The sequence below is a fragment of the Saccopteryx bilineata genome, chromosome 6, assembly GCF_036850765.1.
Source record: "Saccopteryx bilineata isolate mSacBil1 chromosome 6, mSacBil1_pri_phased_curated, whole genome shotgun sequence".
NCBI classification, from domain to species: Eukaryota; Metazoa; Chordata; class Mammalia; order Chiroptera; family Emballonuridae; genus Saccopteryx; species Saccopteryx bilineata.
Window position 1 is genome coordinate 125,581,354 of NC_089495.1, and position 9,945 is coordinate 125,591,298.

The 9,945-nt window shown below is 41.4% G+C and overlaps 1 long non-coding RNA gene across 2 annotated transcripts; it reads right to left on the reverse strand.

Annotated features, from left to right (window-relative positions):
• Positions 1–394: 394 nt before the first annotated feature.
• On the reverse strand, positions 395–8,930 carry LOC136308513 (uncharacterized). 2 transcript variants are annotated; one of them, XR_010726116.1, is made up of 4 exons: positions 8,838–8,930; positions 6,590–6,756; positions 3,362–3,521; positions 395–1,452 (listed from the first exon to the last, which is right to left on the reverse strand). It is a non-coding gene; the product is annotated as an uncharacterized lncRNA (long non-coding RNA). The 2 variants fall into 2 exon arrangements; XR_010726117.1 differs by lacking the exon at positions 8,838–8,930 and adding an exon at positions 6,988–7,048.
• Positions 8,931–9,945: the final 1,015 nt, after the last annotated feature.

Here is a 9,945-nt window from a genome sequence, read left to right on the forward strand (position 1 = left end):
CATGATGAAAAAATTATGCACTTGTAAATTAGAAAACACCTTTTTATGAGGTGGTCATGGCTACGTTCTAGGCCACCAGGCCAATCTCAACATATTCGAAAAATTCAAGGCCATATAGACCACCCTCTTTAACTGAAAGGTGATTGGGTTAGCAGCTAATTACAAAAAGCTAACTCCAAAAACATCTCCATGGAAACTACTGGAACTAATAGGAGAGTTCAGAATTGTACAGAAGATACCACTTATGATGGAAAAACCACATGATACCTGGAGATAAGTCTAACAAACGTTATATAAGGTTTTTATGGAGAAAATTATGAAACTTTATGAGAGATATTTTAAAAAGACCCAAATAATTGGAGACATACATCAAATTTCATCAATTCTGAAACATGTTTTTTTCACATCTCAGAAATCAGCTATGTCTTAAAATTAATGATGCCTTGGGTCAATTGGCAGGACTGTTTTTTTCTTCATAGCACAAAAATAATGGTGTGTCTTTTAACTCAGAGGTATCTCAGACTAAATGAATAATACCACGTCCATGGAAGGAAAAACTCAAAATTGTAAAAAAAACTCCGGCCCATTGTCACCGATGTATTTTTATCATTTCAATGCAATTTTTGGCAGGTTGCTTCTAAACACTGTTGAATGGCTAAAGAGCCCAGAATAAGCAAGGTAGGTAGTTTTTACATAAACACATGATGGGGAAAGTGTATTTACCAGATGTCAAGGTCTCTTCTAGGCTGAAACAACAAAAAAAAGTTTACTATTTAAAAATAAAGTTAATTACATTTAAAATTAAAGTTAATTAAATTTAAAATTATTTTTCTTAGCGCTAATTAAATTTAAAATTTTAAATATTAAATTTTTTTTTTTTAGTTTTGTTTTGTTTCCTCTCTTGAAGATGGCAAAGATTGGCAAAGATAGCAAAGACTTTTTTTTTGTTTCAGCCAATCTTTGCCATCTTCAAGAGAGAAATGGAACAAAACAATTAAAACTAAAAGTTTAATATTTAAAATATCCAAAACTAAGTTTAAGAGAGTTTTAAACTTTCAAATGTTTTATAAGTCTGTAGTATTTATACCTTTGCAGAGTGCTCTGGAGGGGCCAAGCACACTATGTTGAAGCTTAAAATTGCACTTGGGGAATACCTATTTCATTACCTGCTTGTTTTCACTGGACCACCATGTTGGTTGAAATTATAAAAACGTCTTTTGATACATTGATTTGACAAAGGAACATCATTAGAAAATTAGAAGCATCATTACTGTTTGTTTTTAACATTCTATTATAGTTCTTCAGATATGCAGTGTGATGTTTCAGCCCCTCATTTCTTCCTTAAGAGAGTCCGGCTCGAGAGCGCCAAGTACCAGTAAGGTTATCCACGCTGATAGACCTTCTCAGAACATTTCTGTGCAGGTCTTCATCGCCACACAATCTGGAAATGGCCTAGAAAGGGCAATCAACAGAACACAGGTACAATAGAAAAATACAAGGGTTCCAATCTTTAAAAAAAAAGTGTCTCTGATAGTACACACATTCACACTGCTTTATATGGTTGATAGTTACTCCCGCCCTCGGTAGCCGACACTGCCAGGTTATGGTGATGCTGCTTCCTGCTAATTCACTAAGGTGAGTCCTTTAGGGGCTACGATTAGATTGCCAGAGCCAAAGGGAACTAGAACTATTTTAAAATTGGGTTTCAAGATGTCGAGGTCATGACAGGCTCCCAATAGCAGTATCATCTGCTGCTTGTTCCTTAAACATAATGAACATACACTTGGGCAAAATCAGTGTTTACTCAGCTATTCAAATTCTACCCAACCTTCATTAGTTGTTATGTACTCTAAGCATGTTTTTTTGTGGGGGGTTTTTTTGTGTGGCAGAGACAGAGACAGAGTCAGAGAGAGGGACAGATAGGAACTGACAGACAGGAAGGGAGAGATGAGAAACATCAATTCTTTGTTGCGGCTCCTTAGTTGTTCATTGATTGATTTCTCCTATATGCCTTGACTGGGGGCCTACAGCAGACCGAGTGACGCCTTGCTTAACCCAGTGACCTTGGGTTCAAGCTGGTGAGCTTTGCTCAAACCAGATGAGCCTGTGCCCAAGCTGGCAACCTCGAGGTCTCAAACCTGGGTCCTCCATGTCCCAGTCTGATGATCTATCCACTGTGCCACTGCCTGGTCAGGCTCTAAGCATGTTTTAATGAGGCTTCCACGTGCTGTAATTTATCGGGAGGCCCGAAAGCTCCAGTGACTGAAGCACCGTAAGGAACTATTTCACTTGCACATTAATTATGGTAGAAAAACATCTGATTCTGAAGAACTACCACGGTACCACAGACAGTGTCCATTTTACAAGTGTCTATTTCAGTTGTGAAGATTTTGCTGTATACTCACCAGAAGTCAAAACCGTAAATATTACTTTGTCCTGTGTCCGTTACTATTTCCATTAAAAACCCCTGCACTTTCTACACCCGGTACTTGACACACAGCACACATTTTCTGTTTCTCAGGTTAGTCACTAATGCTTTGTCTAGTAAACTCATGGGACTGAACCCTGATATATAGAAAAGGCATGAATTTTCAAACTGAATTAAGAGTAGCAAGTACATTAGGTACACAGATATCGTTAGTGATACATTTGTAAAAATTATTCATGTATGGTTATAAAGAAGGGAAGAGGTTCAAATGGAAAACCATTCACAGATTAAATTTGACTTAAAATATTCTGAGTTAGCCTGACCTGTGGTGGCGCAGTGGATAAAGCGTTGACCTGGAAATGCTGAGGTCACCGGTTCGAAACCCTGGGCTTGCCTGGTCAAGGCACATATGGGAGTTGATGCTTCCAGCTCCTTCCCCCCCTTCTGTCTCTCCTCTGTCTCTCCCTCTCCTCTCTAAAATGAATTAAAAAAATTTTGGAAAAAAAAATATTCTGAGTTAGCTTGACCTGTGGTGGCACAGTGGATACAGTACTGACCTAGAATGGTGAGGTCGCCAGTTCGAGACCCTGGGCTGTCTGGTCAAGGCACGTATGGGAAGCAAGTTGATGCTTCCCGTCCCCCTTCCCCTCCCCCATCTTTTCTCTCTCTCCTCTCTCTAAAATCAATAAATAAAATCTTTAAAATATTCTCAGTTATGGTCACAAAAGAAATCTATAATTTTTTTAATAATGTGGTATCTTTGTAGAAACCATTAAGCACCTCATACATATGATGCAAAAGGGTTAATAAACTTCTTCAATGTGTTAATTTAAAAAAACTTTCTATTTTTATATCACTGCTTGATATGACTTATCCCCAGATGTTGGCTTTGCTGACTGACAGAAACTCCACTTAGTGAGTCCACAGCCTTACCTTTAGCTCCCGTGCTCTTTCTTGGCTCAGAGGATGAAAATCAAATGTCAGGTCTTTAAATACTCTTGAACAGAGCTCAAAGTAGCACGCACAATAAACTTTTTTCAAAGCCTTAGTATTGAATTGAAGAAGATCTTCTAGTTCTTCTACCATCTCATTCCTGGGAAGGAAGAGGAGACAAAAGCAACACAGGACAATTTTAGTCAACTGGGCTATCTTCAAAAATACCACTCTAAGCTATGAAGATGGCTCTAAATTTTGTTCTGAAACAGGCTACTCAGTTGTGTCAATAACACTAATGTTCAGACAAGGTGCAGCTGTTTGTGGTCCTGTCTGCCTCCCAGCACTCTGAGTTTGGGACGAGGGCAAGAGGCTATGTCCCTCTTGTGCACTGTGCTGCTGACCCGGGCACATTCTCCAGACTTCCATTAGTGCAGCTGTACAATCCATGCTCCCCACTCGCTTGCAAGGCCCCATTGTAGTAATCAGATGAAAGAATGATGTGTGCTATTTATCAGCTCTGAAGAACTTGCAGACATTTTCAGCAGGCCGATAACAGGAAGGGGCTTACTGAAGTAGAGACGCACCAACAAAAGGAGTGGGCACATCACCACGGCAACAAGTGGATGCATCGAGAGCCATGGCTATTATCCTTGAGGGGAAAACTCTTGAGGCAGCAGGATTCAGCTCAAATAAATAAATAAGTAAGCAAGCCACATTCAATGGGAAAGGGAACCCTTCCCGCTGCCCCAGTGCACGGGGCTCACGGCAGAGGGCATATGCTAGTTTCTGTTCACCTTCATCTTACTGGGGTGGGAAACTGTCACTATGACAGGAAAGGATACACTTTTTAAATTGGAAGGCAGAAAGATTAATGAGAGATGTCTTGGCTGGACTAACCCCACTTTATGATATAACCTCTGATATAGCGCTGGACTCAAAATCCAGCCGTGTTTCTCCCACGTTGGAAACGCAACCTTGAGGTGCTCACATCCACCACCCCTTGACAGACAGAACAGGAACACGGCCATCAGGGTGAGCTCAATAAAGTGGGAAAGGAAAGCTGGGAGCAGGCCTTTGCTCTGTGACCCTACTGCTGTCACCTGCCAAGCACTTACATGTAAAATTAGAGTAAAGCACATTACTTTCACATTAATTCCTTGATAGAGTTAATTATATAAAAACAAACATGAGAGGTTTATTTCTTAACATATTTGGTTTTTTAGTTTTAATATTTTTCCATTGGATAGGTCAACAAAGGCTCAATGTTCTCCTGTCTGGATAGCAGTCAGAATATGAGCAGAAAAGAGATTTCTTTTTCATTTGTTAAACTTTAATCCCAACTGAACCTACTTCCAAAATTAATTTCCTATTTATATGGCCATAAGTCTATAGAAATGTAAATCAGATAATGTTTTGATAATCAGCTAATCAGGATTTAATTTACTACAGGAATAATTGCACTTCACTATCCGTTTTATATTTTCTCCACCAATACATTTTAATTGTGTAGAAATATAGTACTTCATAGGATTAACATGTCTATTAACATGTCTATTTAATCATGGAAGAAAATCATTATGTCTGCAGAATGTGCCTTCTGGGTTTTTTGTTGTTTTTTCAATGGCTAGATGGCTGAATAGCATACTATTTACAGGTACAGCAAGTTTTTTGAATAGCAGCTGCTCAGTTTAACTTACTCTTTTGAAGGGAAATATATTCATTCTAATGTTGGAAAGTTTTAAGAAAAAGCAGACACCAATTTTTCAGTTTAGACTCAAAATGAGACCATTACAAATAGTCAACAGCAGAGAGATGGGACCCGTGTACACTAAACACTGTTCTAATCCCTTCCAATGTCCAAAGATCATAAACAAAAGCATCCTATTATAAACATCGCTCCTGGTGTTTTTCTGTTCCTACACAAAAGGCATTGTTTACAACCAGTCTTCCTATAGCTAGACACTGCCACCCCTGCCCCTGGAGCTCATGCCTATGAAAACCCACACATTTCTCTGCATGTTCTCTGATATTATAAGTAGAGCCAGAGCCCCATTCAGCTTAGCTGCAGGTTTTGAGGAAATGTCAGCTGCCACCATGGCAGGGCTAGTATTCATGGTTACAAATTTTCCTTCTTTCAGGAGCCAGTTTGAAGACTCACAACAGTGGTGATCAGTCATGTTAGCTTCTGCAACTTACTTTCGGAAGTGTACAAATGCACTTTGGTACTTCAGAATGAGTCTGACCCAGAGTAACGAGCAAAGAAAACAGAAACTTTTGGCACTGCTGCCGGGATCTTGCTCTTCCTATGCTGTTCAGTATTATCAAGAGGTGTTCTTTCACACTTTCCTAAATGCCACCACAAGACATTTTCCCTGTCACGTGGGCAGTTTGAAAGTCTGCTGGAAATACCTCTTTGGCTCAACCTGCCTACCACCCTCGGCCCTCACAGTAGATCAAATGCCCTTGTTTAGTGCTTCTCTCATGTGTGCCAGCTCTGCAGAGTGCCCTCAGGGTTGACCTACAGCCCCCACAGTGCACTGCTGTGGTTGCCAAGAGCCCCGGAAACTCTCAAATGAGATGAGCACTAGTAAAGGCCAGTGATGTTTCCCCCAACTGCCTGGCAGGGAGGAGCTTTCTAACTCAGGAGACCTGTTTTTAAACACACGCAATTCTCTTAAAGGGGCAGGAGAGAGCACAGGGACGAAACCTTTATATGTGGCTAATTTTCCATTATGGCAAATTTAACAACAGAACTTCAGATAGAAAGGAGGGAAAGACCAGTAAAAGCAAATATGCAATATGTGACTCGGGTTTAAGCTATAACCTCTCAATAGTCTCGTGGCCCTAAGACCTGTGCAACAGTGGCCAAACAGTTATTTCAAGGGCCAAATGCAGGCCCCTTAAAAATGGACTGGAACTGGTAGATGGCTTTAAGAAAGCATGGAGATATTTACTGTACTGCTGTTCTGATCATGAGCTTGTAAAATGTCTGCCAAACCCAGCAGAGAAACAATTATCTAACAGATTATTAAAACAATAATACATTAAGACCTATTAAGTGATGAGGAATATGAATTGTTAGGTCACAAAAGAAGTATATAATTTTGTGCCTATGTCTCTGCACAAAGTTACCTTTATAAATATTTCTTAACATAGAAGCTTTATAGGGGCACATGAGGTACTGGTAAACGGTTAAAAATCTCACCAAAACCTTAACAAACTCACATCTCCTTAACTGTAAGGCCCAGGACCTGGAAGTGGTGGCCCAACCTCCACTCAGCCTTATCACCCCAAACCTGGTAGGCAAGGTAAGCAGCTGCCACAACAAGCCTCCTCCAATTCTTGGGGCAGATGTCAATTTCAGCGGAAGGTATAAGTCTTCTTAGAAGAACCTGCAAAAGGAGAGCACCAGTCTTTAATTTTAGTTCAGTTTAAGTGCTGTGTTAAGAACTGTTAGGAATGGCAGATTTCATCTATTTTCTTAACATGCCCTTTATTTTTAGGTTCTACAGAGGCTGCTTGGCCAGTCAAAGTCAGAGGCTAAGTCACAGCCCAACTTTAGACACAGGAACGTCTGTATCTCTTAGCAAAGGTCATGCTGAAGAAATGCATTGTGTTATTACCTTTCCACTTGTAACGGCCAGCATACACAGGCCCAGTGTAGATTCAAGTTGTATAATAAATACTACTACATGAAATGTTTCATACCTGACTGGTAGTTATATGGTGATCTTACATAATACTTGCATATGTAAATCCTGAAAACATTTAGATCTTCTTTTCATAATCAGTCCTTTTGTGGCACAAGCTAAAGATAATAACTAGTGGTCAACGGAACCTCCCAGTGGCTGTTGTGAGGTACAGCAGGATAGCAATACAAACAGTTGGACTTCAGGCTGGTCTGTGCAATAGACAGTGTTCCCGTCTGGGCGCCTTTGTGAGGAACACACATGCATACAAAGGACAGTCTTTCTCATACGCCTTAATGTTCACACCTCCATTATCATTTTATGAAATGCATCTCTGTCTCACATAATCTGAAGCTTTAGTCAATTCTGTTGGTTTCAGGTGATAACAGAACTGCCAGTCTGTGTCCCTGACACTCCTCTAAACCTGCTGGTGACTTGTGAGATTTCATGACATTTTTTTACATTTATTAAATGTCTATTCTACAAAGAACTAGGCAAAGTTAACAGCTGAGTAAAGATTATAGAGGTAAGCTTCGAATGCTTGTTACCTCAAAAGGTGCTTTGCAGAAGAGTATATATGCCATTTGAGAAACAGAAAAAAGTTCAGTTTTAGTGTATGTTTACTGTCTGAAGGTCATCAGATTGACAGCTCAGATTTGCCAATGTTCTCCAAACTCAACTATGATTTCAAAACAAATGATTACTGAACATGATGTGTTCTTAGTGAAATTCTGCACCCATTCCTTGCAACACAGTGCTCTCAGTTATCCTAAGAACAAACTCCTTATATAGTTCAACTGTCTATAGAAAGAATTAAGGCACTTATATAACATTGGCTTTCTTTCAACTTCCTGTTGTCTTTACAGCAGACTTGATATGTGCCGTTACGCATTCATTCGAACCACTTGGACTGCTGTGTCGGTGGGATTGAGATTTCTCTTCTCACCGAAGCTAACTCGTCTATCACCAAATTGGTCCCATTCTACTTCTGCAGAACACTGCTCCCACAATGACCTTTTTTTTTTTTTAAAGAGTACTTTATATATATATATATATATATTTTTTTTTATAGAGACAGAGCGAGAGTCAGAGAGAGGGATAGATAGAGACAGACAGGAACACAGAGTGATGAGAAGCATCAATTATCAATTTTTTGTTGTGACACCTTAGTTGTTCATTGATTGCTTTCTCATATGTGCCTTGACTGGGGGGCTACAGCAGACTGAGTAACCCCTTGCTCGAGCCAGCGACCTTGGGTCCGAGCTGGTGAGCTTTGCTCAAACTAGATGAACCCACGCTCAAGCTGGTGACCTCGGGGTCTTGAACCTGGGTCCTCCGCATCCCAGTCCGATGCTCTATCCACTGTGCCACTGCCTGGTCAGGCCCACAATGACCTTTTTGAAGAATCCTCCATCTGCCAGATATTTCCCCCAATGTGACTGTGTTTATGTTGTTGCCACCACACCCTCCACAACTCCCAGGATGCCTCCTCTCACCTCGCTCAATTAAGTGCCCTCACACTGCCTCTCATCTCCCACTCTCTCCTTAGCCCACGTTAGTCCGCCCCGCAATTGTCACCCAACCACTACTGCTAACTGAGGTGCCTCCTTGCATACATGCCAATTCCACTGGTTAGTATGCCCCCAAAACACGAGGGACACTGCCATTTGCCTAGTTGCTGGGACCGAGAAACCTCCATGTGAGTCAGCCCGCTCCAATCTGTTAACAATTCTTGTTATCTCTACCTGTCACTGGCAATCCGACCGCTATTTGTCGCTTCTCACCTGTACCACGATTATTGCCTCCTGGCCCACTTGGGCTCCCAACGAGTCTGTTCTCCCCAAAGCAGCCAGAGTAGCCTCTTTAACTAAGGGCATTTCACTCCCTTGCTCAGTATCTGCCAAAAGTTTCCCATCAAACAAAATGTTAACTTATGCACATGGCCTGCCATCTACAGGCTCTACAGGACAGGACACCGGCCTTCTGTGCCTCGGGTCCTACAAGCTTTCCCTGTCTCACACTCTCACTGCGCTGGCCAGACCTGCCTGTCCCTCGAGCACACACAGCATGTTCCTGTCCGAGGTCCTGCACTTCCCCCTCTGCCTGTGATGCCGGAGCTCCTTGTCCTCAGTTCAGTGAGCTCTCGTTTGAATGTTCCCTCTTTACAGAGGCTCTTCCTGATCATTCTATCTAAAGTAGCGAGCCTCTCTAATCACTGCAGCACTTTACTCTGCTTTATCTTCTTTTTAAAAAAGTATTTATTGTATTGATTTTAGAGAGAGAGGAAGGGAGAAAGGGAGGGAGGGAGAGGGGAAGAGACAGGAACATCAATCCGTTCCTGCATGTGCCCTGACCAGGGAGCAAACCAGCAACCTCTGTGCTTCTGGACGATGCTCTAGCCAACCGAGCTATCCGGCCAGGGCTGTTTATCTTCTTTTTAAAACACTCATTTAAAAATGTATACTTATCTTTACTAGATATAAGCTCCACGAAGGCAAGAACTCTATTGAACCTGCTCTCTCCTCTGTCCTCAGCACTGAAATTGGTACCGTCAGCACTCAGGGACAAGTCCGCAGGAGCGGCTGGAGTGGCGGGAAGACTGGAGCAGAGTCAGAGAAGCTCAGGAAAGGGAGACACAGGAGAGTGTGGTCAAAATGCGAATGCTGCCAGGAAGTTACTTGTTCCATAAATAACCACTGAGCACCTACTCTTTGTCACTATTCTATCTTCTATCCACTTTTTACTTAAGTGCTTTCTAAGCATTTGAACAGCTCTTGATTCTGTACCCCTAGCTCAGATTCATGCTCTAATTTCATATATTCGAATGATGACAACATTGCTACTCTGCTGTTGCAGGCACATCAAGCTTAACATGTCTACAAAGAACTCCCC